Genomic DNA, 27,169 nt, shown 5'->3' with positions numbered 1-27,169 from the left:
GTGAATATACATGACTAACAGAAGACAATGTTATTAAATGACTACATCCCTATAGTGATGGAAAGTTCTGTTCTCCCTGCCTCCCTGATGTCTTTTCAGAGCTGAGTTTGTCAGACAGGAACAATGAAGCAGAAATCCTCTTTAGGCTTGAATATCCTTAAACCAGATGTTCTCTGAGCATCATTAGAAACTCATGAAGAGGTCTGTTTTTGTAAAGAGAAGCTCTGCACCTGTAAGGTGCATCCAAGAATGCTTTTTCCTTAAGAAAAGCTGGTCATGGGGCAGGTCCAATGTGATGCAGGCCAAAGGAGTGAGAGGAGGTTTCTGGATGTACTTTAGAGTCCCAGTGCTGCCAAGCTGGTGGGCAGATCCCCTGGCTTTGTAGAAGACAAGGCAAGAGCAAAAATCTTTGCAATTTCCCAAGGAAACCTTCCAGCTAGAAGTTTGTTTTTATCTACTAAAGAATCAACTTAACCTATTTTGAGCTCCTGAAATATTTCCTAATTCCTTCTCATTTGTAAAAAGTAATTTTAGGGTTACATGGCCAAAAAGGTATTTGGAAATTGAAATATGTCTGTGGGAGTCTGTATTTATGAAGAATGGCAGTGAGATGGGAGATTGCATCTCTATAGCTCTAGTTCAGTACCTTGGTCCCATTGCTCCTTTCAGAAAAATCTATAAATTCCATTTATAAGCATCTTACTTGTCAAAGGCAACAAATTTTAAAAGGCAAAGGCAAAAATAAGAAAATAAAACTTTAACAGTTCTTGAGTTTTATTGAGAACAAGAAAAATGAAATCTCTTAGGAGTATCAGGGACATTATATAAAATGGGAAATTATTTTAACAGTGTCTAGACAAAGGAGAAAGGATTATTAATAAAACTATCTTCAAAATCTAATTTTTAGTGGTAAAATTTTCAAAAAAGTATTAAATTTTGATTCATCTTCTCAGTATTGCATCTTCTTTCTAGTTCCCTTGAGTGGTCAATAGCTAAAAGGTATACAAATATGCTACCTTTGATGTGAAATATGCATTGTAAGAACTTTAGTCATCTAGTGAAGGGGATGTTTATCAAACTCAAAATTACCATTTGTTATTTATTTTTCTTAGATATCTAAAAGAAAAGGAAAACAAAGGATCACAAGCTAATTTAAGACAACTGTATTATAATGATTTCAATCCCCCTCCACCCACCCCCCTTTGGTAATGGGAATCAAACTCAGGACCTTGAGCTTTCCAGACCGGTGTGGCACCATTGAGCTACATCCCTGGCCCTTCAGTGTTATTGAAAATGTAATTTTTGGTTTAGTTTTAAAAATATGTGCTTTGTACCAGAACAACATTTTTCCTTGATCTCCTTCTCTACTACTTAACCCTCTTCACTTTTTTCTTTCACCTATTCTGACTAGGTACAGTACTTGTCTTAAGTTACTTTCTCACTGCTAGACACAATACCCACCACCCACAACTTAAAGGAGAATTCATTTTGGCTCTCAGTTTGTAGAGGTTTCACTCCATAGTTGGCTGGCTCTGAGGCAGGGAGGCCTGGCAGAGGAGAGTCAGCTCCAGAGAGAACAACCCAGAAACAGAAAGATCATGGGCAGAGGGAAGGAGATGGACATCTCTAGGCCACACCCCAGTGATCCACCTCCTCCAATCAGGCTTCACCCCTCCCAAGTCATATTTAGTTATAAACTCATCAGTGGACTAATCACCTGAGAAATATCATGCCCCATGATCCAGTCACCTCCCCAAAGCCCCATCTGTGATTGCATGAGTCTTTGGGGAACATCTAGATTTAAATCATAGCTACTCTTTCTAATTCTTACAGAAATTAAAGAAATGATGTCTTGAATGATTTACCAATATATGTATATAATCTTCAAAGTAATTTGGTTGTTTTCCAACACTCAGTTGACTTATTGTTTTCACTTTTTTTCTAACACATTTGTTCAAACAAGTACACATTTGTTCAAACAAGTTGTCATATCTTTAATTATTTTAGGGAACTCCATCAGTTTTTTCAGTATTTTTGATATTTCCTCTGATTTCTAAATTATCTTATCTTTTAGATATTTGGAAATTTATTTATTATCAAACTGCTATCCTTTAAATTTTTGTTTATCTATTTTATCTGTTTTATTTTACCCTGGGACCTAGGTCATCTAAAGCATTCTTTTAATTTTGATATTTGAAATTAACAATTTTTGTTTGTAAATTATAAAATTTGTTTATAAATGACTCCTAAATTACAAACCCTCACAAGTTCTCATATTTTAAGAGATTTTTCAAAAACTACCTATTAAGTATTTCCAACGTCAGGTTGTTTCAACTTTTAAAGTTTAACATTTCAAACTAGACTCTCATTAGTTATGTTAATTGTTTCACCAGGTTTACTGCAGTGGAAAGGTTGAGATCGACCTTGCCTAGTTACTTACTTCTTTTAACAATATCATCATGCTGAATTGATCTTTTCAATAACATTTTCCCTGTACTTTCTCTCATGTTCCCATGCTTAACATATGAGTTTAATTATTCTTGGATGATCCTTGGACTATTGCAATAGCCTCAATGCAAACTTGCTAATCTGAAATATATATTTTATGCATAAACATAAAATTAAATTTTAAGGTACAATCTTATTAAAATCATCTACATTCTAAGTACTATATATAAGAGTATCCTATGTCAAGTTTCTTTCTGCTGGAATTCAGCTTGCTTTAAAATCTTTTCCAAAGTTTCCTAAATATTATTGCATACTCCTGTTGCCTAGCTCCACTCCTCATCCATTCTTCCCAGCTGGCAGAGCTCCATAGTTCAATTCTATCCTCTAAAGGCATTGGGAAGCTCTGGTTACTTCAAACCAGCAAGCTTCTCTTCTCACCAGTGATTTACTTGTGAACAAACGTTAACATTAGGAGAAAGCCTGTTCACATTAGAGATGAGAGATTTTGCTACTAGAAAAGACACACAGAAAAATATACAAAGAATCTCAGGGCTGCTAAACATTGTCCTATCTAACTAGGACATCTAATTTGTGCAGTAATCTTCCAACTGGATAGACTGGAGCAGGGCTTGTGGTGGTTAGGGTTCATTTTCAACCTGAATGGCTTTGGAATCTCCCTGGGACTGGTAGAATAGACTTCTAGATGTCTCTGGGTGGGTCGTGGAGGTGTGGCTTTGGGGCTGGTGTCTGATCCCTCTCCCTTGCACTAGCACTGGTCTCCAGTTCTGCTTCACTGAACTAAGCATCTTTGTTCTGGCACTCCCTTACACCACAATGTTTCTGTTCTGGTGGCAGCTGACCACAGACTGAGAGTGAGTCATATTACAACTCTTCTCCTTTAAGAGAGTGGGTGTTTGGTATTGTGGCGAAGACAGAAAAGCTGACTTATACAGAGCTTGTCTGAGGACATCATGATGTGCTGAAAGGTGGAAAATAATCTCAAAAATCACAAATACTGGAAATGTTAAGTCAATGAAATACCTATTTTGGGTATAGATACCCTACCCGTAAACTTATGTAAGAAAATACTATGCATTTTTTAAGCCAGCTGAATATTCTTTTACATAAAATGTAAGTAGACTATTAGAAACTTGTTTTATTATACAGTGTTACACAAAAATGCAAATGCTTATTTTTGTATGTACCTTTTACAAGATATTTTGCCTTGGGCAAGCAGTTTAACACTCTAAGTTTTACTTTTTCTTCTGAAAATTGGCATAGTAAACTATGTAACTTTTTGAGTCATTATGAAGTTTAAATAACCTAATACTAGCAAAGTACATAGAATAGTACATGATCCAATGAAAGTGTTCAACCAATACTGGTTATAATTATATTACCATGGTTTTAGTTTTCTTTAACTTCATCCCACACAGTGAAAACTTTGCTGCATATATTAATGGCATTTTCAGAAATGTTCTTTCTTAACATCTCCAATTATATACATTCTAGCCTTTCCACGAATTCTGTTTAAATACTGCATTGACTCTACAGATAACAGAAAAAACTAATAAGCAAATAGTTCTTTTCTCTATACTCTGATGATAACATCTATTCACCTCTCTCTTGGCAATTATTTTATTGCATCTGTTTTTACAGACATTTGTGCAACTCCTTTTCCCATTAAAGATACTGAGCTACTTTTCTATTTAGGTTATCTGTAGCTAAAAGCAAAATCCATAAGTTTAATGTTTTAATAAAATAAAGGTGTTTAGTCATGCAAATTCCAAGGCTGGTCATGGAGCCCAACTCCATCTTGTAGATGAAACATCTTTACCATGTGCTTCTTTTTGGCAGTAGAGTTCTGGTCTCTTAGTCAAGGAAAGAAAGCAATGGAAATAGTACATGTAACTTCCTTCCAAAATCCATTGTCACAATTATTACTGGAGCCCAACTAAACCTCAAGGGCAGATAAAATGCAGAGCACAGGACAGGAAATATTTAATAAGCACTTTTCCATGCCACAGTTTACTTTTCTACTCATTGAGTCTCCCTTAAAGTCTTTACAGACTTTAAACACTCAAATCTTTTCTAAGAGATGTAGTTCAAAGTCCCAATCAGTCCTTGACCGCTTTAAATTCCACTTTCTCCACTGGGCCAGATGTAGCACCTTTTTTGTCCAAGTTACTTTCCACATTCTCTTACTATACATCCCCACAATGAAATTAGCTTCCTGAGCCTGCTACAAACTTGTTGACTTAAAACAACAGAAATACGTTCCTTCAAAATTCTGGATGCTGGAACTCCAAAATGCAGGAAGGTCTAAGTCACCCTAGGGATGCTAGGGAAAATCATTTCGCCTTATCCAATTTCTGTTGTCTTTCCTAGGATTCCTGGGATTTGGAGCACATCACTATAGTGTCTGATTTTATATTCACATTTCTTTCTCTTTTTTGTCCCTGTTATTTCTGTTTTCTCCACTTACAGATGCACATGTAATGGCATTTAGGACAATTTAGTTGCCTCCTACACCTGTATTTTGGGGATCTGCTACAACATTCACTCTGAGGCTACATTTTATAGAGACTCTATACAATCAATAACCAAGTACAATGGGGTCAGTTATCTGGGATATTATCAACTAGTATAAAAGTCTTCTTGCCTGTAGCTTTTAACTCTGTGGATTTCCACCAGTCCAGACCTTTCAGAAAGGTAAGTCAGTAATATGGATCATATTAAAATGTCACCCAAATGTCTCTCATGAGATTGAAAGGTGGATCATGAAGGTGCTAAACTCATCTGTGTAACTCTTCAGTGTATTCATCCATTGATGAATACAGTGGATGATTGTGCTATAAAAGGTGGGGCCTGGCTGGAGATGGGTGACTGAGGGTATGACCTAGAAGGTTGTATTCTTGCTCTTCCCTTCTCATGCTGCCTGCTGTCTACTATGAGGTGAGCAGCTGTTCCCTGCCATGCTCTCCCATCATGCCATTCCTACCTTAGAGCCAACCACTCATGAATTTAATCTATTAAATGTGAGCCAAAATAAACTTCCTCCTTTCAGTTGCAGGCATTTTGTCCTAGCAATGGGAAAGTGGCCAATACAGATTTTGGAAATTTGATTTGAGGATTTTGAGCATATAACTGTAATGTCTGCTTTTGTTGCTGTGACTCTACAAGACCATGTGATTTAAAAGTCTTTAGAACTGATTTGTGGGATGAGTTTGGAAAGGTTTGGAGATGCTAGCTAGAGCAGACCTAGAATGCTATAAGCAGAGCTTGATGGAGAATTTTGGTTAGAGTTCAGCAGACCAAAATGCTGATGTGAATGCAGAAAATAGAGCCCAGGCTAAGGAAGTTTCAATTTGGAATGAGGACTATATTGAAAATTACTACATTCTCAGAAAAAACTTTTCTACATTTTTTTCATGTCCTAAGACTTTGAGTGAGTCTGAATTTAAAGATGGAAGACAATTCATCTGATTGAGAAAAATTTCATAGACCTTAATGTTTCAATTGGGCATGGGTAGTACTGGTTGCTTTTAGCTAGATACGTAATGAAAAGGAAGAACAAATTTTCAAATTGAATGATTTGAAAAATTTTCAGCTTGGTTGGAAAGGAAGTGCCTACTAATTTGGGGCTGTGGACAGTCTGGTTGTTCAAAGGATTAGCATTAAAAGAAGCCAAGTGCTTTGCATTGAGGTAATGGAAAAGATGGCTTGAATGCATCTCAGGAATCAGCAAGACCCTGCCCATCACAGGCTCAGAGGTACAAATGTATAAACTTTTTGTTTAAGAAGAGAAACACTGGGCCCCTTACGTGGGAAGCATAGGGAATTAGTTTCCTGGGATTCATTTCATGATGCTCAACCATCCAGGCCCTCAGAGGCTATTGCAACCATGGTTTCTGAGAGCCACATAATGCTTAAGTGTGCAGTGGATATTGGCATCATCATTGGTGCTGGTTTTATAGGTATGCAAGGTACAAAAGTTGTGGGGTCAAAGAGTCTTCCACACATATTTCAGCGGAAAGACTGGGAGGTCAGGCAGTGTTCTCCTATGAGGCTAATATGTGAAGCTGTGAGAGTAAAGCTGAAAAAGCAATGAAGACTCTCGAAGTTGGAGATGCCAGAAGTGTGAATTATCTGCTGATTCAGGCAGTGAGTGGACTCAGCTCAAGGAAGAGGCCATGTGGGATGCAACAGACAAGGCTATAGTGGTGGGGAAGTCCAAGCCCTTTGCAGTTCACATCTTGTCAAAACTTTCACCAGGTTTTGGGCATGGAATTACAGGATTTAATTTTGCCCTCCTGCTTTTCATCCTTCCTTTGGCTTTATTCTTTTTTATTTTACTAGTCCTCTCGTTTGGAACAGGAATGTTTACCCTATGTCATTGTATATTGGAGGTATTTAATTTTCTTTCTGATTTTTACAGGGCCTCACAGCTAAAAGTTTCCCTTGAGACTCAGAGGAGACTCTGGACTTGGACTTTCCAACAGTACAGAAGCTGTTAAAACTCTTGGTGTTTCTTACAGATGCACTAAATGCAATTTGCATAATGAGACAAACATGAGTCTTTTAGAGGGGAAGGGTTGAATGCTATGTAGAGTTCAGATCTAAAATGTCTCCCAAAAGCCTCATGAGTTTGGAAGGTGGTTGGGTCACAGGGGACCATTGATGAGTTCAGTAGTAGAAGGTACTGAGGGGTGGGTCACTGTGAGTCTGACCCAGAGGGGTGTATCTTTGTCTCCAACTTCCCCATTCTTGTTTTCCTTCCTGGGATGAGGAGTTGTTATTTGCCATGTGTTTCCAGTATGCCTTTTCTGCCTTGGAGATAGCTGACCTTGGACTGAACCTGCTAGGTAAGGTGCACCAAATAAATTTCTCCTCTTTTAAATTGTAGATGTTTGGTGTTTTGTCTCAGTGACCAGAATGTGAGTAGTATATTCAGTATTACTCAAATGCCCTACTCTCCCTTGGTGATAGGAGACAATTGTGCCAATGTAAGGATCTAGGTTATTTAACTGTGGGTTGAGTCGATTGATTTTTGTTGATGTTATGGATGGAGAAACAATACTTTTAAAATAGAAAAGCATCAGGATTATTTTATTTAATTGCCTTTTTATAAAAACATAATATCTAATATAATAGGTTTCAATTGTTGAAAATAGTTAACTTTTCAAATTCCTAGCAATTTCATCTAGCACATACAATGTTATGATAAGGAACCTTTGTCAAATTTTATTATTATATTTTCCTAATGACCTTATTTCAAATGCACAAGACTCAACCAGTTGCTCTGACTTACTAGATTTTGTGGCAAATCAGAATTATAAAAAGGATTCCAAAGTAATTTGTCCTTGGTCTATTGTAGACATCAATACTAGGTTTGCCAAAGAGCCTTAAAGAAAGCATATCTAGTTTTAATATTCAATATTACAATCAGTAATTTATCATAATATGTATAGTACTCAATTCAAACTTATTATTATGTGACAGTTGTAGTTCTGGTGCCCTTTGTGTCTTTTAGAATGATGAGAGTAGAAAAATTAGAATTTTGGGGTGAATAACCTCAGGCTTGAATAATACTCACAAGCCCTTGTAAGTTTTTGCAGATCTAATGAAGCTTAGAATAGTTCAGTGGCTGTCTTAATCTGTGATATATTTAGTAGAGGTCAAATTAACCAGACTTGTTTTAATTCTTTTGATGAGCTGCCTATCTACCCTACTCACCTGAGGAGCTGACAGACTCATATGCAAATGAAACATGATTTAACCTTGCTCATAAAGACCGAAAATAGCTCAAATTACAAGTTTTTGTTTGCTCATAGTATGCTGACAGAAAAGATTGAAATATTTCTTATTATATATTTTTTATTAATGAAAAGCTTATTATTTTAATGAAGAGGGGATTTTTTAAAAATATCATTTTTTGTGTGTATTAGGCCATTATTTATAAATACATTGGCTAAGAAAAGTGATATTTTGCCAGGTTTACTTAGAAGAAACAGTGTGAAACTTGGTCCCTTTTTACAGCTCTTCCTACTTTTTAATTCATTTACACAATTCCCAAATAACACTGCATTTTACGATGGTACACATTGTAATGTGTTTCTTAGTTATTATATTTAAGATATAAACATCCCTTGTTATACTACTGGGTAGAGAATAACTTTTATTCTGATGGTGTTTTACAAGAAATTTTCTTTTTGTTGTACACACACACAGAGTTTCAGGGGCTAATCTCCTGTGCTACTCTTAGTGAATAAAAAACATGGTATTTTTTGTTGGAGTTTGCAAGCCAGCATCCCTTAAGTCTCTCCATCTAGAATAAAATCAATCAAGGCTTTGCCTTATTATTTCCAGAAAACCAGAAGTTTCACTGAAAGAGATACAAGCACTTTCTTGTAGGTAATATCAATTCAATGTGCATTTGACCATTCTTGGAAAAATTGAATTCACACAAATCACCAAAGATAATAAGAAGCTGGGAAGCAAATCCAGTATTTCATTGTATAAGACTTCATTGATTGCAAGGTGCACCAATTTCTGTACATTCCATAGACAATTTAGGCTATGACACAGAGCTTTATTAGTAGCCCTGGGGAATGCATTCATTGATCACAGCATTCTCACATTCTTTAATATTTCCTTTATGATTTCTAAAGTATCTTGCAATTTCTCCTGTCTGTAATCAAATGGTTTGGCATGGGTTGGCTCTACATATTTTTAATTTCAATATCAAATGTAACATAGCATCCTTTTCTTAAATCTTATTTTAGGTCCTACTTAGCAAAGGCTGTGCAAATTGTGCTTGGTCATTTCTATGAAGACAAATAATTATCTCAGTAATATTTCATTTCAACATTGACACACAATGTGTCTATTTGGAAGTTGTTTTTAGATTTACATTTTCATTCATACATGTTTACATTAATACATGAATACAATTGATTGAATTCATCGTGGAGAGTTAGTACACATAATAACACACCTTATTTCTTTGTTTCATCCCCTTTACCTTCCCCACCCTCTCTCTTCCCTCCATCTCTTGGTCCTCTTGTCTTTTGCAAAACATCTAGCTCCTTTTTACTACCATTTCTCTTTTATTTTCCCCTTTTCAAAATTAATTTTATTGGTACATTTTAGGTATACAACATAATGACATCCATCAATGGAAATTTGCACCTTTACGTAATCTCTCTTGCTTCTTATTTTTTCCTCATTCCCCTGCCCTCCCTTCAACTCTTCCGTTCCTCCCTATTTACAAAGACAGGGAATGGAATTGATATGAGAAAATGAAAAAAATGGAAACAAAGTCTTCATTTTCCCTTTTATTTATATTTTGTGTTTCTCATATGAGAGAAACTATGCAATATTTAAGCTTGTTGTGTGATTATTTTACTTAATGTTAAGTTCCTCTAATTCTCTACAGATGACTCAAAGTTATCCTTCTTCATGAAGAGTAGTACTCTAATATACATACATCACATTTTCTTTATCCATTCATCTGTTGATAGACATATAAGCCTCTTCCAACATTTAGCTACTATGAATTGTGCTGATATAAAGATGAGTATGCATGTATCAGTATAATATGATGCCTTTAACACTTCTGAGAAGATATCTTGAAGGGGAATAGCTGGGCAGAATAAAATTTCCATGTTTAGCTTTTTGAACGGTTGTACTGGCTTACATTACAACCAGCATTGTAGAGGAGTTCCTTCTTTCTGGCCCCTTGCCAGCATTTGTTATTGTTTGGTTTCATGATGATTGCCATTCTTTCCGGAGTAAGAGGAAATCTCAGTATTGTTCTAATTTAGATTTCTCTAATGGCTGGAGATGTTGAACGTCTTTACACATTGGTTTGACCATTTGTGCTTCTTCTTAATGATATATGAACATAGTTCAAAGGTTTTACAACAGTAACACCTCAGTCAAGTCCAAATTTGCACATATATAATCAATGATAGCACTGATCATATCAAGACATAATTGCCATGTGGCCGATGTTACAACATCACTGATGACAGGGTTCACTACAATTTCAGAGATATTATAAAGTGGAAGTATGTATGTGGCTAAGTGTGAATGAATATGATAAGCCATTGCTAGCCTCTTGGCTAGAATTAGATTCCACACAAGTGATGTGTGTGTGTGTGTGTGTGTGCATGCACGTGTGTGTATGCTTCAATTCTCAGAATTCTAAGAGTAACATTTTTGTTTAAAAAATGTCCGGTAAGATCTACCAGGATATGTATATTGTTAATCATAGTCTTAATTTTTAACATTACCCCCCCATCCAAATTCCTAATAATTTGTGCTGCTTTTCTTCTAATCTATCTTCTAAAATCTTTTCAATATGCTCACAAAATATGGAGAATAATGTCTCTTCCACAAAGTTATTATTTATCTCTTGCTTCAATTGTAGCCTGATCATTCTATTAACCCCAGCATGGGTTAAAGACCTCAGAACTTCTCCATCCTTCTCAAGTGGAAGCTTTGTATCCACCATATCCTGTATATCTAAAGAGAGAGAATGGTCTATAGTGGTGCCTCAGTTCACAAACTTAAAAGATGGCTGCGGTTGTGTTCATCACTCCATGCAGAGTTTGTGAACAGAAACAAAATTTTGTCACATGCTTCTTGCTTCCGTTCATGAAATCAGAAATGTTCGTGAGTCGAAGTATTGCTGAATTTTGATTTAATATAACTTTAAGAGCACTATTGTTCTTATCTCTGGGAAAAAATATGATCTTTGAATATTCTAACATGTGGCTTTACCATCTCTCAAACTTGATGTTGGCATACAAAATTAATCTCTTTCCTTGTGCTTCAAATTGAATTTATTTTACTGTTTTTTCTGTGTTCAACTTCTTCCTTTCTTTTGGCTCTTTCCTATCGACATTTAAGTATTTCAAGCCTTTGCCAATTTAAAACAATAATAATACAAGCAAACAAAACATATCTCCATTAACATTAATTGATAATCTTTCTGTGCTATCTGATTTCACAGAAAACCTCTTGAGAGAATTTTCTACACATGCAGATTTTCTTCCTCACTTCTGTTTCCCATGTGAATCTGAGTTTCAGATTTATCATTCAACAACAAGATCTCTATTAATCCTCTAAAGGGACTTCACATCATTATATTTTCTGGAAAATTTTGTCCTTAGGTAACATGTTAGGTGGCATTTGTAATTGCTGATATGCCTTTATTTCAATTTTCCCCCTAAAGTGGGAATTTTCCCCATAAAGTGACCTATTATCACCAAACTTACTTAACCCATGTTTTTAAATTTTAATTTATATGACAAAATCACTGAATTGCTCCATCCAAAAATGTCATTTGGACTTTTTTGTTACTACCCCAATTCAACAAAACACATTTTCACATTGCATTCATCCTCCTCACTACTTCTTAAATATGAATATTTTCTCCAACTGCACTGTCATTATTTTAGTCTATACAAAAATCATCTGTCACTAGGATTACCACAAGAGCTTCGTAGTTCTGCTTTTTGCTTTCAGTATTATCTACTTCCAAACTTTTCCCCCGAGGTGAGGATATACTGCACTGAAATGCTGACTGTTGCACCAGAATATTAAGTCTGTTACTCCCAAGATTTAAAAAAAAAATCCCCTTACTGGTTTCATGATAAACTGTACATTTCTTACCAGTCATGAACTTGTTTGTTTTTCTCCCTAGAAACATTTCCATGTATATTTCCCTCAGTCTAAATTCAAGTTATACAACATAATTCTCTGTTTCTTTAACCATTCAGAGGTAGTGACAGTCATAGCCTCTCATCTGTTACTTACCAAGCATGCCATTTCCTTTAGTTGAAACACACTTCCTTTCTCTACCACTCAGTACTGAGTCTGTTTCATCTAATTGTATACTTTAGCTGTCAGTTTGAACACCCGATCCTCTACAAAGCTGTCCCAAAGTGGAAACCTTCCTTTATGCTTTTAAAATCCTTTCTCATACCTCTACTCTGGCATCCAAATTATGGTAATTTAATTCCTCATTTATTTGGATATCTTGACTAAAGAGACTATGTCACATGTAAGGGCAAACGTTCTCTCTCTCTCTCTCTCTCTCTCTCTCTCTCTCTCTCTCTCCCTCTCTCTAACAAATGTAGCTCAAGGGTCTAGGAATGGAGTGAAATGTAGTTCTTATTAGTAAAGAGCACACAGGAGCACCTAGTTGTGATAACTTCAATAATTCTGATTTTCAGAGTATCAGGAGGCATTAATTTTTAAAAATCTGACAGTACCATGAGCTCAAGAAAACCAAGAGCACACCAGTGGGTAGCCATATGGTACCTGGAAACTGGGTCTGAGAGAAATTTTTAAAATAATGTGTAGATCTCAGAAACCCTTTACTAATATATTCCAGTGTTAATCTCTGAACATCAAAATTAGAACCTTCTCTCCTTCAGTATCCACCCACACAGACTGAACTTGGCTCTGCATCAAGGCAAAAGTTGGGCAATTCTTGTTGTGCAACACTAGCACCTCATAGTCACAGCATTTATCCATCAACTGTGGAAAGACTGGAAAGTGATCTTTGACAATAAGAGAAAGAGAAAGGTGTTAATATTGCAAACTGTAGGAGGAAGGTGACAGAAGATTGTGTAATTCTGGAGAAGAATAAGTAGTAATTATCTTTAATTCAAACTCTACAAGATTTAATTATGGAGTAAAAAGTATTTTCTCCAAGTCATTGTCTCCCTCCCCAATGTTGTCTGCCTTTTAATAATAATGAACATTGAAAAAATGTCTTGAATAAATGATTCACTGAATGAATGAATGAACACATTAGAAATGATTTTAGATGGCTATTAAATATGCCAGCTAAATGGAGAAAAATGTTTTTCTCTTTTCCCATTTTTCTTATTCTCAATTTTAGTTCATCTTTGCTCTTTCTGTTTGTTCCACAAAAAAGTCTGTGGAACTCTTACAAATAGATCTATTCAAAGGAAAAAATCAAGTGTCTCACAAACATGGTTGACTGACATATTTTTAAAACTCATATGAATGTCTTAGTCCATTTGTACTACCACAACAAACTACCCAAGAGTGGGTAATTTTTTTTTTCAAATTTGTTTATTGGTACATTTTAGGTATACAACAAAATTACATTTCTCATTGGGAATTGTAGCTTTACATAATGCATCTTGGTTCTTATTTTTTCCCCATTTCTAGTCCTCCCTTCACCCCCTCCACCGTTCCCTATTTACAAAGACTTTATTTCCATTTTTTCCATTTCTCATCATTTTTCCTTTCCCTTCTTTCATTTCCACTGCCCCACCCACTACAACTTCCCCTTTGGACCTTTTCTTCCTATTTATCGATTATAATCCATTATCGATTATTCATTCTAATCATTGGTACATTTTAGGTATACAATATAATAACATTCATCATTGGAAATTTGCACCTTTACATGATCTCTCTTGGTTCTTATTTTTCACCCTTGCCCAGCCCTCTCTTCAACCCTCCATTCCTTCCTATTTACAAAGATTTTGTTCCTATTTTTCCATTTTCTCATATTAATCCAATTCTCTTCTATCCTTTCCTCTAGCCCTCCTACTTCCTTCCCCTTTACTCCTTTTCTTCCAATTCCACATTACCTATTATACATTTTAGTCCTTATTTTCACTTTCAGTTTCTCACACCAGAGAAACTATTTCACTTAAGAGCATCACCACAATGTGCATCCACTTAGCTATAAATGTCTTTAATTTCTCATTTTTTATGGCTGAGTAGTACACCATTTTATAAAAAACCCACACATTTTCTTTATCCAGTCTTCAGTTGATGGGTATTTGGGCTGTTGCCAAGTTTTAGCTATCGCAAACTGTGCTGCTATGAACATGGGTGCACATATATCACTGTGGTATGATTCTTTTAATTCTTTGGGGAAGATCCCTAGCAGGGGAATAGCGGGTCCAAATGGGACTTCCAGTCGTAGATCTTTGAGGTATCTCCATACTGATTTCCACAGTGCTTGCACCAGTCTACACTCCCACCAGCAGTGGAGCAGGGTTCCGCTTTCCCCACAGCCCCGCCAGCATTTGTTATCGGTTGATTGCATGATAGTGGCCATTCTTTCTGGAGTGAAGTGGAATCTCAGCATTGTTTTCATTTGCATCTCTCGAATGACCAGTGATATTGAACATTTTTTCATGTATTTATTTGCTATTTCTACTTCTTTGTCTGAGAAATGTCTGTTCACTTCAGATGCCCGTTTTCAGATTGGGTCTTTGAATTTAGGAGATCTGATCTTTTTAAGTCCTTTATAGTTTCAAGATAGTAGACCTTTGTCTGAAGAAAAGCAGGTGAAGATTTTCTCCCACATTGTGGGTTGTCTCTTCACACTGCTGGTGGTTTCTCTTGCTGTGCAGAAGCTTTTTAATAAGAAGAGATTCCACTTGTTGATTGTTTGTGCTAGTTCACGGGCAACTGAGGTTTTGTTCATAAAGTCTTCTCCTACACTGATTGTCTTCAAGAGTTCTACCTGACCTCTGTTTCAACTGGTTCAGAGTTTCTATTTTAATATTTAGATCTTTAATCAATTTCTATTTTAGTTTAGTGCATGGCAAGAGATATAGATCTAGTTTTAATCTTTGGCAAGTTGAAACCCAATTTTTCCAGCACCATTTATTAAAGGGGTTATCTTTCCTCCAGTGAGGGTGTTTGACTCTTTTATCAAAGATGAGATGGCTCAGTGTGTCTGGCATTGTTTCTGCATCTTCTAATCTGTTCCACTGGTCCTCAGGTCTGTTTCTTAGCCAGTACCATGCTGTTTTTATCACAGTAGCTTTGTAGTAGAGTTGCAGGTTGGGGATCGTGATACCCTCTGCTATGTCTCTGTTACCTAGAATTGCTTTTGCTATTCTGGGTCTCTTTTGTTCCAAATAAATTTTTGGATTGTTTTCTCAAGGTCCATGAAGTATGCTGCTGGGACCTCAATTGGAATTGCATTAAATCTACATAGCAGTTTTGGAAGTATGGCCATTGTCACTATATTGATCCTTCCTACCCAGGAGCAGGGGATGTCTGTGCATTTTCTGATATCATCTTCAATCTCTCTTTTCAGAGTGCTATAGCTTTCAGAGAAGAGGTCTTTGATTTCTTTTGTTAGGTTGATTCCTAGGTGTTTCAGTGTTTTGGATGCTATTGTGAAAGGAATTATTTGCCCTATTTCTCTCTCAGTGAGTCTGTCATTCATGTAGAGGAAAGCTATTGATTTTTGTGTGTTGATCTTTTAAACAGCTCCTTGACTGAATTTAGTTATTAAGTCTAGAAGACTTTTGGTGGAGTTCTTGGTGTCGTCTATATACAGTATCATGACATATGCAAATAGTGACAATTTGACTTCTTCATTTCCTATCTTTATTCCTTTTATTTCTTTCTCTTTTGTAATTGCAATGGCTAATGTTTCCAGAACTATATTGAACAAGAGTAGTGATAGTGGACATCCTTGTCTTGTTCCTGATTTTAGTGTGAAGGATTTCAGTTTTTGAGCATTTAGTATGATATTGGCTGTTGGTTTTTCATAGATGGCTTTTATCAGTTTGAGGTAGAGACCATCTATTTCATTTTTTGTAGGGTTTTTATCATAAATGAATGTTGGATTTTGTCAAATGCTTTTTCTGCATCTATGGAGATAATCATATGGTTTGTGTCCTTGGCTCTATTGATATAGTGTATTACGTTGTTTGACTTGTGTATGTTGAACCATCTCTGCATGCCTGGGGTGAATCCCAGTTGATCAGGGTGTATGATCTTCTTGATGATCTTCTGCATTCTATTTGCCAGTATCTTATTAAGGGTTTTTGTATCTATGTTCATTAGTGAGATTGGCCTATAGTTTCCCTTTTGGGTTCGGTCTTTCTCTGCTTTGGGGATCAAGGTGATGCTTGCTTCCAGGAATGAATTTGGGAGTATTGCTTCCCTTTCAATTTCATTGAACAGTTTAAACAGTAGTGGCAGCAGTTCCTCTCTAAATGTCTTGTAGAATTCAGCAGTGAAGCCATCAGGGCCCAGGCTTTTCTTAGTTGATAAGTTTGTAATTGCATTTTCAATTTCATTGGTTGATATTGGGTTGCTCAGAAATTTTAGGTCTTCTTTGTTCAACTTTGGTAATTCATATGTATCTAGGAATCTGTCCATTTCTTCTGTGCTGTCCATCTTATTGGCGTATAGGTTCTGGAAGTAGGTATTGATGATCCTCTGGATTTCTGCTGGGTCTGTTGTAATTTCACCCTTTTCATTCCTAATTGCATGCATTTGGGCCTTTTCTTTCCTTTTTCTGTTAAGGTTGGCTAAGGGTTTGTCAATTTTGTTGATTCTTTCGAAGAACCAACTCTTGGCTTCATTGATTTTTTTGTATCATTCTCTTAGTCTCCTTTGCATTGATTTCTCCTCTGATCTTTATAATTTCCTCCCTTGTATAAGCTCTGGGGTTGTCCTGCTCTTCTTTTTCTAGAAGCTTGAGGTTCAAAATCAGGTTGTTTAATTGGGCTTGTTCTGTTTTCTTAATACGCATATTCACTGCTATGAATTTCCTTCATAAGACTGCTTTCATTGTGTCCCATAGATTCCGATATGTTGTATTGTCATTGTCATTTAATTGAAGGAACTGTCTGATTTCTTCTTTAATTTCCTCTGTGACCCATTGGTTATTCAGAAGTGTGTTATTCAATTTCCACGTGATTATGAAATTTTTTGAGTTTCTTTTGCTATGGATCTCCAATTTCATCACACTGTGATCTGATAATATAGAGGGGATAACTTCAATTCCTTTGCACTTACTTAAACACGTTCTATGTGTGAGTATGTGGTCTATTTTTGAGAATGACCCATGTGAAGCTGAGAAGAATGTGTATTCTGATTTTGGGGGTGGATGACTCTATAAACATCTGTTAAATTCATTTGTTCAAGAGTTCAATTAAGTTCTAGTATTTCATTACTTATTTTTTGTCTATTTGATCTATCTATTTGTGACAGTAGGGTGTTGAGGTCCCCCACTACAATTGTATTAGTGCATATATATCTTTTCATGTCCGTTAGTGTTTGTTTTATATAGTTGGCTTTCTTTGTCTCTCTTAATCAGTGTTGGTTTGAAATCTACTTGTTCTGCCAAGAGGATAGCTACTCCTGCTTTTTTTTGGGTTCCTGTCGCATGGAGTATTGTTTTCCACCCTTTAACTTTCAGTCTGTTTCCTTTTGAATGAAGTATGTTTCTTGTATGCAGCATATAGTTGGATTTTACTTCTTTTCCCATTCTGCCAGTCTATTTCTTTTGATTGGTCAATTGAGACCATTAACTTTGATGGTTATAACTGAAACTTATTAACTTGTCGTTGCCATGACTTTTTCTTTTTGTTGGGTTCTCCCCCTTTACATTTAATTTCTTGACATTCCAGATGGGTTCATTCTGCTTTGCTTCCTGGGGTTGTGATCCTCAATGTCTGTTCCTTGGATATTGTGTAAAATTCTTTGGAGTGCTGGTTTGGTATTCACGAAGTTCCTAAGGTGCTCTTTGTCATGAAAGTATCTTATTTCTCCATCCATTTTGAAAGATAGTTTTGCAGGGTACATCAATCTGGGCTGGAGGCTGTTTTCTTTTAGGGCTTCGAATATGTCACTCCAAGCTCTTCTTGCCTTCATGGTTTGTGTTGAGAAGTCTGCTGTGATTCTCATGGGCTTTCCTTTGTATGTGATTTGTTTCTTTTCTCTGACTGCTTGTAGAACTTTGTTCTTCCATTGTGTTTCTGGAATCTTAACAGTTATATGCCTATGTTTAGATTCTTTTTGATCAAGGCTATTTGGAGTCCTAGATGCCTCACTTATCTGTATGTCAAGTCCTTTTCCCCTGCTTGGGAAGTTTTCTGCCATTACTTCTGTGAACAGTTTTTTTATGTCATCTGCACTCTCTCCTCTTTCTTCATTGACTCCAATCATTCTTATATTATTCTTCTTTGCATCATCTTACAGCTGCTGGATTGATTTCTCATGTTCCCTTATAATTTTGAAACAATTTTTCTTTTCCTGGTCTCTGATTGCAATCTTATCTTCTATATCTGAAATTCCATCCTCACATTGGCTCATTTTGCTGTGTAGACTTTCAGTGGAGTTTTTCATGTCCTGGAAATCTATTTGCATCTGTTTTATGGATTCCACTTGTTTCTTATGTTGGGATTCCATCATGCCCCTGTGCTCCTCTCTAGATTTATTAATCATGTCTTGCACTAGGGGCACAATTTCTCCTGTTATCTGAGAAATTATTTCTGATTTCATTTTTTCCAGATCCCCTTTTGTTGCCAGTTCAGTGGGTCCAGGTGATTGAGTATCAGAGTGTTCCATCTCATTTCCCTTTGGGGCTGCTCTAGGTGATGTGGAAGTCTGATTTTGCAATTTATTTATGTGTTTTCTCATTTAGACTGGGGGGCAGTGGGGTGCTGTTGGTGTCCATGTGGATCTCGTCCTCTGAGCTGGGAGAGGTGGGACTGGGGCCTGGAGCAGTGGTAGGGATGGTGGCCTGAAAGCCCCTTCCTCTGGGCCAGGAGTGGCAAGACAGAAGGTGCCCCAAAAACCCTTTCCTCTGGGCTGGGAGCAGTAGGAGAGATGGTGGCTGGGAAGCCACTTCCTCTGGACCAGGAGCAGTGGGATGGTGGCTCAGAAGCCCCTACCTCTGTGCCAGGAGCGGCGGGACCCTGTACTGTGGTCCAGTGGTCCGGTGTCCTCTTGTCTTTGTAGTGTTGAACCAGGTGCCTGTACAGAGGAGCGGGGGGGGGGATGTCCAGTGGATTGCTGCCGCTCAAGGTCTGATTCAGCATGTTCCATGTGACTCGTGACCTCGGTAGTGATAGTCGGTAGTTTATGAAGAATAGAAGTTTGTTACACATTTCTGGATATTGTGATGTCCACGGTGTGAAGAGCCTTGGTGTCCAGAGGGAAACAAAATTCATGTTCTAAAATCCATTCATCAGGTCTAATCCCATCTGTGTGTGGAGCCTTCATGATCCAATCCCCTTCTGAAGACCACACTCTTAATAGTGTTGTATTGAGTATCACATTTCAGGATGAATTTTTGAGGAAACATATTCACTTGATCTATACTATACAATAGTAGTTTAAAGATTCACTGAAATAAATCCTCAGTAAAGGGAGCTATCCCCTATTGAAAATCTCTCAAATCTAGCTCTTGTCTTGTAGCATATGCAAAAATAATAAAAGAATGAAGGAGAACAAAGGAAAGATGGCATGAAAAAAGATCAAAGAAGACCTGAATAAGTAATTAGAGTATAAGTAAACATAGAGGAACTTGAACCTAACCACTCTGGGATAAGAAGAAGAAAAGATCAAACCACTGCACATGTTAAAACAAAGACCATTTGCCAAACATCAGGCAAAGGAAAGATGGAAGGGACTGAGGAAAAAGACAGAATGCTATAAAGTCAGCTGGAAAGTTGCTAGAACCTAAGGAAAATCACATTTTATATGCATATGAATATATACATATATTTATGCATCTATTTCTATCCTACATTAATCAAAGGAACATTAGAAACTCCATTATTATGTGAAAAGTGTATTCCTTCAGTTTTAAAACCTCAATTACTGTACATATTTTTATCACTTAATCATTCCTAAAAGCACCCGATGGATGGATTCTTTCTTTAAAGTTATACAGTTGTGAGTAGAATTATTTATTGCAGCTTGACATGATGGTACATTTCTGTTCTCCTAGCACTCCTGGAAGTTGCAGCAGGAGGATTCCAAGTGTGAGCCCATCCCGCGAAATTTAGTGGCTTAGCAAAAACCTGTCTCAAAATTAAAAAAAAAATAGGACTGGGGATGTAGCCCGTGTTCAATTGCCAGTATTGCAATAAATAAATAAATAGTAAATATAAAAAGTAAAAGAAACTAAAAAGTAGCCTATGTGATTCCAAGGCCTTCATTGGTCATGAGTATATTACATCTTCATATGACACAGTTCAAATATTGTGTCATATAGAAATAAGTCTGCCCATTACATCTCTATGGAAGGTGGTAATCAAGTAGCAACAAACAGCTAAAACTCTGGCAGGAACCAGTTATGGCACTAGTGTTCTTCTGAGTACAGAGCTGTGATGAGATCTGCTTCTCCCATTTCTTGAAAGTTTCAGCTGCTCAGAAATAAGTGCAACTATATTTTCAGTTGTGCTTTTGACAGGAGATGTTTTAATTCATATGTGATTTATAGCAGCTCATACTATTTCCTTCATTCAGTAATTTCTCTCTGCTCTCATTCAGGGAGCATCAAATATACCTATTGAATTGAGAAAGGCTGAAACTGTTCATTGAATATCTTCCTTCATTCTTATTCCAGATTTGTTAAATTGACCGATACGTATTCTCCAGTGTACGAGAAAGAACATGTTCTGTGGTCCACATTCTTTTCACACATGAGAAGGATGCTCAAGGCCACCCTCCTGTTGCAAGTGGGGCTTTAATGGACACAGATGGCACACTTAAACTCAACAACTTGGGAGAGTTTCATAAAGGGATTATTTACAAAGCTGTAGGCAAGCATTAGGAAAAACAATAAAATGTAATGTGTCTACCAAGATCAGCAACAGCATCATCTAAACCTGAAGGACCAAGATAGGGAAGTCATCACCAGAGGCAAGAGAAGGCCACTTGCAAGGACTTTAGACTTTGGCTGATGGACTCTGGATTCCAGATAGAGAGAACCAAGGACCGCCCCCCCCCACTTCTGTCTTCTTATTTCTTCTCTAAGCAAAAATGACAAATTCTTCAGATGTTATTGTAGAAAAGGTATTTCATGAAAAAGGTTTTTAACTACAAAGTGGTATGCTCAAGAAATGAAAACTATAGCTGCAAGGTCATATGTATACATAAGAATACATACATATATATATATACATATATATGGTGCTTACATACATAATGTACAAACTATATAATTTTTGCTTACCTCACAAAATTTATATAAAAAGTGTAAATATAAAATATATATAAATCAAATCATGGTAGGTGAGTTATTTCTGTAATAATACATCTTATAATGCATTTATTTCCATTTTTATATTATATTCTTATTGAGTTATAGAACTTTCTTCATGAGAGGACCTGGAAAAAAAACAAAACCTCCAGATATTTTTTATTGCTTCACAAATTGGTTAACTGGGCTGCCATATAATTTAAAGTTTTGTGAATGTGTTAATTCATGGCCCTGTGAATCATTTCTCCTCTGATAATATGCTTAATAAGAGATGGAAAATAAAGTTTTCTTTTTCTTAAAGCCTTTGGCATTGAAAGCCAGCTTGTTCATGTCAACAGGCTAGTGAAAGGGTGCTTTTTCATCTTAGGGACATGGCTCATGTCATAAGACCAGAGAACTGGAAGCCTGTCACCAAGCAATTTAGCCTGTGCCACCCTGTTTCAAAAGAAACTTTTGGAAAACAAATATTTCTTGCAAACTGTCTAACTTGTCTACATAGATTATATGATTATGGAAAGAAGTTGACTATCTTTTCTTTTAATACATCCTAATGTTATTGTTGCAATGTGCAAGTACAACTATATTCTAGTTTGTTCTTATTGTTGTTGCTGTGTTATTGTTTTGCCTCTAGAGAGATCTTTTCCTCTACTATTACAACTGGTGAAAATATATGGGTTGGTACCAAAAATTCTCCTCCTGGATTAATACTAATCTCCTTTCCTTTAAATACAGTATCTTCTTCTAAAAATGGAAATATAACTAAGTGTTTGAGAGGGTATTTCTACATAAATATCTATTTCCAAGAGCATAGAAAATAGAAAATGATTGTTAAGCTCCTAAATATGGTACTGTTGACACCCTCTTGCATTTAACTTTTTATTCAATTGAATCAACAGGTATTGAATGCATCTGAAAAAGATACTGTAACTGAAGTTTTTCAGTAAAGTAGCTAAAACAATGTTCTGTATAGAAATCAGGTTGAAAGGATTAAATTAGAGTCCTCTACTACTTCCTGGGTATTAAGCTTATCCTTCAACTGGAATTGCCACATGCAGTCACTCTGAGCTATTACTTATATATGTGTGCCAAGAACAAATCTCACTCAACAAACATTTATTGAGAAGATTCTCTATATCAGGTGCTGTTGTGTGCACTGCAAATTAATAATGGTACCACACTGAGTCATTAGTTGGGAGAGAGACAGAATCTCTTAACCCTTCAGTAATGTGTCAGTATTGGTTCCCGAGTGAAAGAATCTTGCCTTGAAAAATCTATTCATGAAAAAAGTAACAATGCAATAATAATTCAGTTTATTCCACATCAACATGTACCTATATATCTCCATAGAATTCATGTGAGCTGGGGATGTAGCTCAGTGGTGCCGCACCTGCCTGTCAAGCACAAGGTCTTGAGTTTGATTTCAGATACAAAAAAAAAAAAAATGCACTTGAGATTAAAAACTTCACATGATGCTGTTTTGAGAGCCGGTGGTTTTCACAAATGATTATTTCCTAAAATACCCGTGTTCAACACTTCCTTCTGCTTTTGTTAGGAAGTCTTTCTCAAAATATACTTGCTTTGTATTCTTTGGTCATTTTATGTATATCTTGCCTTCTTGTCTCTCTGATGATGCCTCCCTTTGATACATCTGATAAGAACAATGAACCCTCTAGAGTGCTAGAGCCTAGAATTATGGCCTTCGAGGAAACCAAGCACAACCCAGAAGGAAGTTTGAGACTAGCCACATGCTCACCCTGGTGGGAAGAGAAACTTTCATTTGGAGTTGTTACAATCATTTCAACCAACAGCTTTCAAGAGCAACCAGGCCAAACAGAGACATTGCAAGGATCCATAGCATGAGACGTGCTTTTATTTTTGTCTCTCCACTTTTAGCATCATCTAATAAATTCTTCCAAAATACTGCTTTAAATGTAACAACTATTTCTACTTCTGTTTTTCCAGTTAAATAACTACATAATTTTCACCATTCTGTCTAACTCCAGTGAACATGTATTATTCCTTTCTCCACATAACTGATTTGAGGATGGACCAAAATAACATATGCAAAAGTGAACCACTGTGAGGAGGTCAAAGGTCTTTGAACTGACCGATCACCACTACAATTTTTTCACCAGGGAACATGCAGAAATTTCACTGTGCCTCGCACATGATAGGGGATAATTAAACACTTTTTGCATGAATAAGATACCTTTTGAAGTTCTTTTTTATCATCACATTTGGAAAGTGCTACAAAGCATTTCTTCAATGCTACTACTTCATAAATATACACAGAACTAAAATTTAAATGGCTAAACTAATATGATTTCTTTAGCTGATCTTCTTTTTTCAATAAATAAGTCATACAAATATATTTTATAGTGCATTCAGTACCAATTTTATATGAAATGCAAGATAATTGATGGCATTATGTATTTACTGAAATTTGGTGAATTGCATTTTAGTAACATTGTTGCTCACTATTATTCTAGACTTCTTTCTCCACCATACAAAAGTTCATTTTTCCCCTAATCATCTTTACCTTCTTGGGTAGAAATACTGTCATATTTCTGTTACTTTTTATATGAATTCTACCTTGGACACCCACAGGGAGATTATATAGCCAGAATCTCCTGGAATATTTACTTATTATTTTATCCAAAACCACACTAGTACCATCAGTTCAAAGAGAGAACTTCCCTACCTTCCAAATACTTTAGTTCTGCCTTGCACCTTCCAAATAGATTTTACTTTTTTGTAAATAAAGAACTAGAGAACCTAATCATTGCCTTATGAGACTATTCATTTCTTGATTGTTTGTTTGTTTCTAACTGCATGATCCTCCTAACTTTTGAGGATGGTCTCATATTTCGAATCAGCCTTTGGTTATTGTCGGACCTGCTCCCATCCTTGTCCCCATCACTGGTTTGGCACACATGAATTCCAAAGTTCCAGCTCTTTGTATTTCCTTTCCTTCTTCTGCCACTTTTCTAAACATACTTGCTATACCACACCACTTTTATTGAGAGTTGGGACTATTTGAAACTATCAAAAAACTTAATACTCTTAAATTCCAAAACATAAGTACTTAAAGTTTAAATATTTTGCAGTTCTGGGGATTCTGAGACTATACTTGTAGTCTTTTGATTCATTAACATTTTTCTTGTTGGCCCAAGACAAAACTGTCTGAAAATGAGCACATCCCACTCTTAAAAGGGAATATTTTTAAACTTTCTTCTTCCAGTTGACATTCCAATTGCCCAAGCAAGAATCCCTACACACAAATAAAATACACAATTGGAATCAAAGAATTTAAAGTGGGAAAAGATGCTGGAAAGACAAAGATGAAACTCCTGAGGATGAAGAGCGCCTGTAACTGAAGAGAAAGGGACATGAGTGATGAAAACACAGAGGTTGCAAAGTAATAAAGGAGGGCAGGTACTGTGAGGGGGTCATTAGCAGTCAGAGCAGTGGTCACAGTCAGAGAAGCTGAGTATTCCTGAAGAGAAGGACCAGAAGCTCGCTTCTGAGGGCACATAGACAACCTAATCACTGCAGGTTTTCTGTATCCTCCCAGGTCTAAATTATGTTTTAGTTTCTGAACGGCTTTAGCACGTTGTAGTTCCTGAGCTCATGTGAGATCCCTTTGTCTTTATATCTGTGCGTAATTTTTCAGTATACTCCCAGTTATTTGAGGTAACTTGATTGATTGTAACTCTTTGTGTGACAGGTTCAAAACTCAAGCCATAAACACAGGTGTGCAAGAAATGCACCTATTACTTATTTTTAATAACTTCACTTAATTAACATTTCATAAACAATTCCAGATAACAGCAGATAATTCTTTTCAATGTTAAACTGTGAGGTTCCACACTGTTGCTCTTGGCTCCCTATTCTGAAGGACTTGGGTATGGACAAGGCAGCAAGTGGGTATATTTCACCCGCGGCCTGGCTGTCTGTCCTCTCCACATGGGCAATGGAGACAACCACAGGACACAGCAAATGCCTTTGGTTCTTGATACTGAATGGAGTCCGTACCTGTTCCTCACCCTCAACTATAGGAATAGGAGCTGTGGAAAACTTAGTGGTGGTGGTGGTATGTGATGTGTTTCCTCTCTCTTCTGCTTTTCTCAGGGTCAGTGCTTAAAATACATTGGGAACCTCTCTCTCACCTATGTAGCCTGCCATCTTAGAGTGTTACTTATTTCTGCGTTTGTGGAATCAGGCAGTTCTCTGCATTTTGCAGCCTGGATGCAGAGATGCATCTTCTCTATCTCCTAATATACACCTAGGAGTTTATTCCATGGCTCACTTCACTTTGCAACTTGCTTGAAGTTTCTTTTGAGGAAGAATTGAGTGCTAATCTCATTCTGTGACTTCCAAATTTATTGGTCTTCTTTCCTCTTAATTGGTGGATTATTTTCTCCTATCATTTAATTTAAAAAATTTTCAAACATAGAAAAATTAAAACATTTTTACAATGAAAACATTATATATACATCTACCAATGAATCTACTACTAATATTTTCTCATATCTTATCATGACTTTTATCCCATATTTATTCACTGGCTTACTCCTAGCTTTATCCATTATTCATATTATTTTTTGATACTTTTCTAAATAAATTAAAAATATCGGGAAACTCCTAAATATTTCAATGTGCATATAATTATTAGAATTCAGCATTTATTTATATATTTTAATGAATATCCATGTAAAATTAGATCATTAATTCTTAAGTATATACTCCTTGAGTTTGGAAAATGCAACATGAAGTCTGTTTAAATAAACCCTTATAAAGGCACCCAGCATTATTATCATCTCAGAAATTCCATTCCTTCTGCATCTCAATCAATTCTGTCCCAATGACAATTATCATTATATACATTATTTTTACCACAGAGTAGTGTCCTTACTCTAAAACTTCACATAAATGGATTTGTACACTATGACATATTTTGTATGATTATTCTCTCACTAGTATGATTTTTTTGAGATTCATCTTTGCTACGTTTATCAAGTTTGTTTCTTTTTGTGGCTGAATAATATTCCTTTGTAGAAATATGCAATGGCGTACTTATCCTAAGGCTTTCATTGTTGCGGTTGAGTTGCAAGTTAGGTTACATGGCAGAGGAGGCTGAATGTTGCAGGTGGAATTAATATTAATCAGCTGATCTTAAAATGGGAAAGATTTTATTCCTCAAGTGACCTTAATATAATTGCAAACATCCATGAGACTAAAAGGACTCAGGAGAGCTTGCAAGAGAGAGGCAAGGAAAGGTTATTTAATGCTGCTAGCACTGAAGAGCAAGGAAGGAAGGAAGAAAAGAAGGAAGGAAGGAAGGACGGAAGGAAGGAAGGAAGGAAGGAAGGAAGGAAGGAAGGAAGGAAGGAAGGGTGGGCCATGGAAAGTATGTAGCCTCCAGAAGTTGAAAAAAGTAATCAAGTAAATTCTCTAGAATATCAAGAAAGATACTCAAGCCTTCTTACATCTTGTTTTTATTTAAGCCAGTGTGAGCTGTATCAGATTTCTGCATCTACCCAACTGAGAAAACAGAAGTGTGCTGTTCTCAGCCTCTGAAAGTGAGGTAATGTAGCAGTCAACAAAAACTACTACAGGCTCCTAGCACAGAGGAGAAGGCTTCTGGGTGGCCATACCACCCCTCCCAGTGTAGGAGAAGGGGCTTCCAGGCCA

At 36.4% G+C, this 27,169-nt stretch overlaps 1 long non-coding RNA gene across 18 annotated transcripts in view; it reads right to left on the bottom strand.

Moving 5' to 3' along the window:
* The window catches only part of LOC147824090 (uncharacterized), a 160,721-nt gene that overhangs the window by 30,779 nt on the left and 102,773 nt on the right, over window positions 1–27,169 (bottom strand). For 2 of the 18 annotated variants that reach the window (XR_015442887.1, XR_015442886.1), the window contains one exon: window positions 1,254–25,898. The exons of the other annotated variants lie outside the window; for them this stretch is intronic. This is a non-coding gene — a long non-coding RNA (uncharacterized LOC147824090). Of the gene's footprint in view, window positions 1–1,253; window positions 25,899–27,169 lie in introns of those variants that run through there. 18 annotated transcript variants of the gene reach the window in all.

Source organism: Heterocephalus glaber, unplaced genomic scaffold, assembly GCF_053883595.1.
Source record: "Heterocephalus glaber isolate CG9 unplaced genomic scaffold, H.glaber_assembly_v1.0 deba00001555, whole genome shotgun sequence".
Lineage (NCBI taxonomy): Eukaryota > Metazoa > Chordata > Mammalia > Rodentia > Bathyergidae > Heterocephalus > Heterocephalus glaber.
This window is presented reverse-complemented; position numbering and strand designations above follow the sequence as displayed.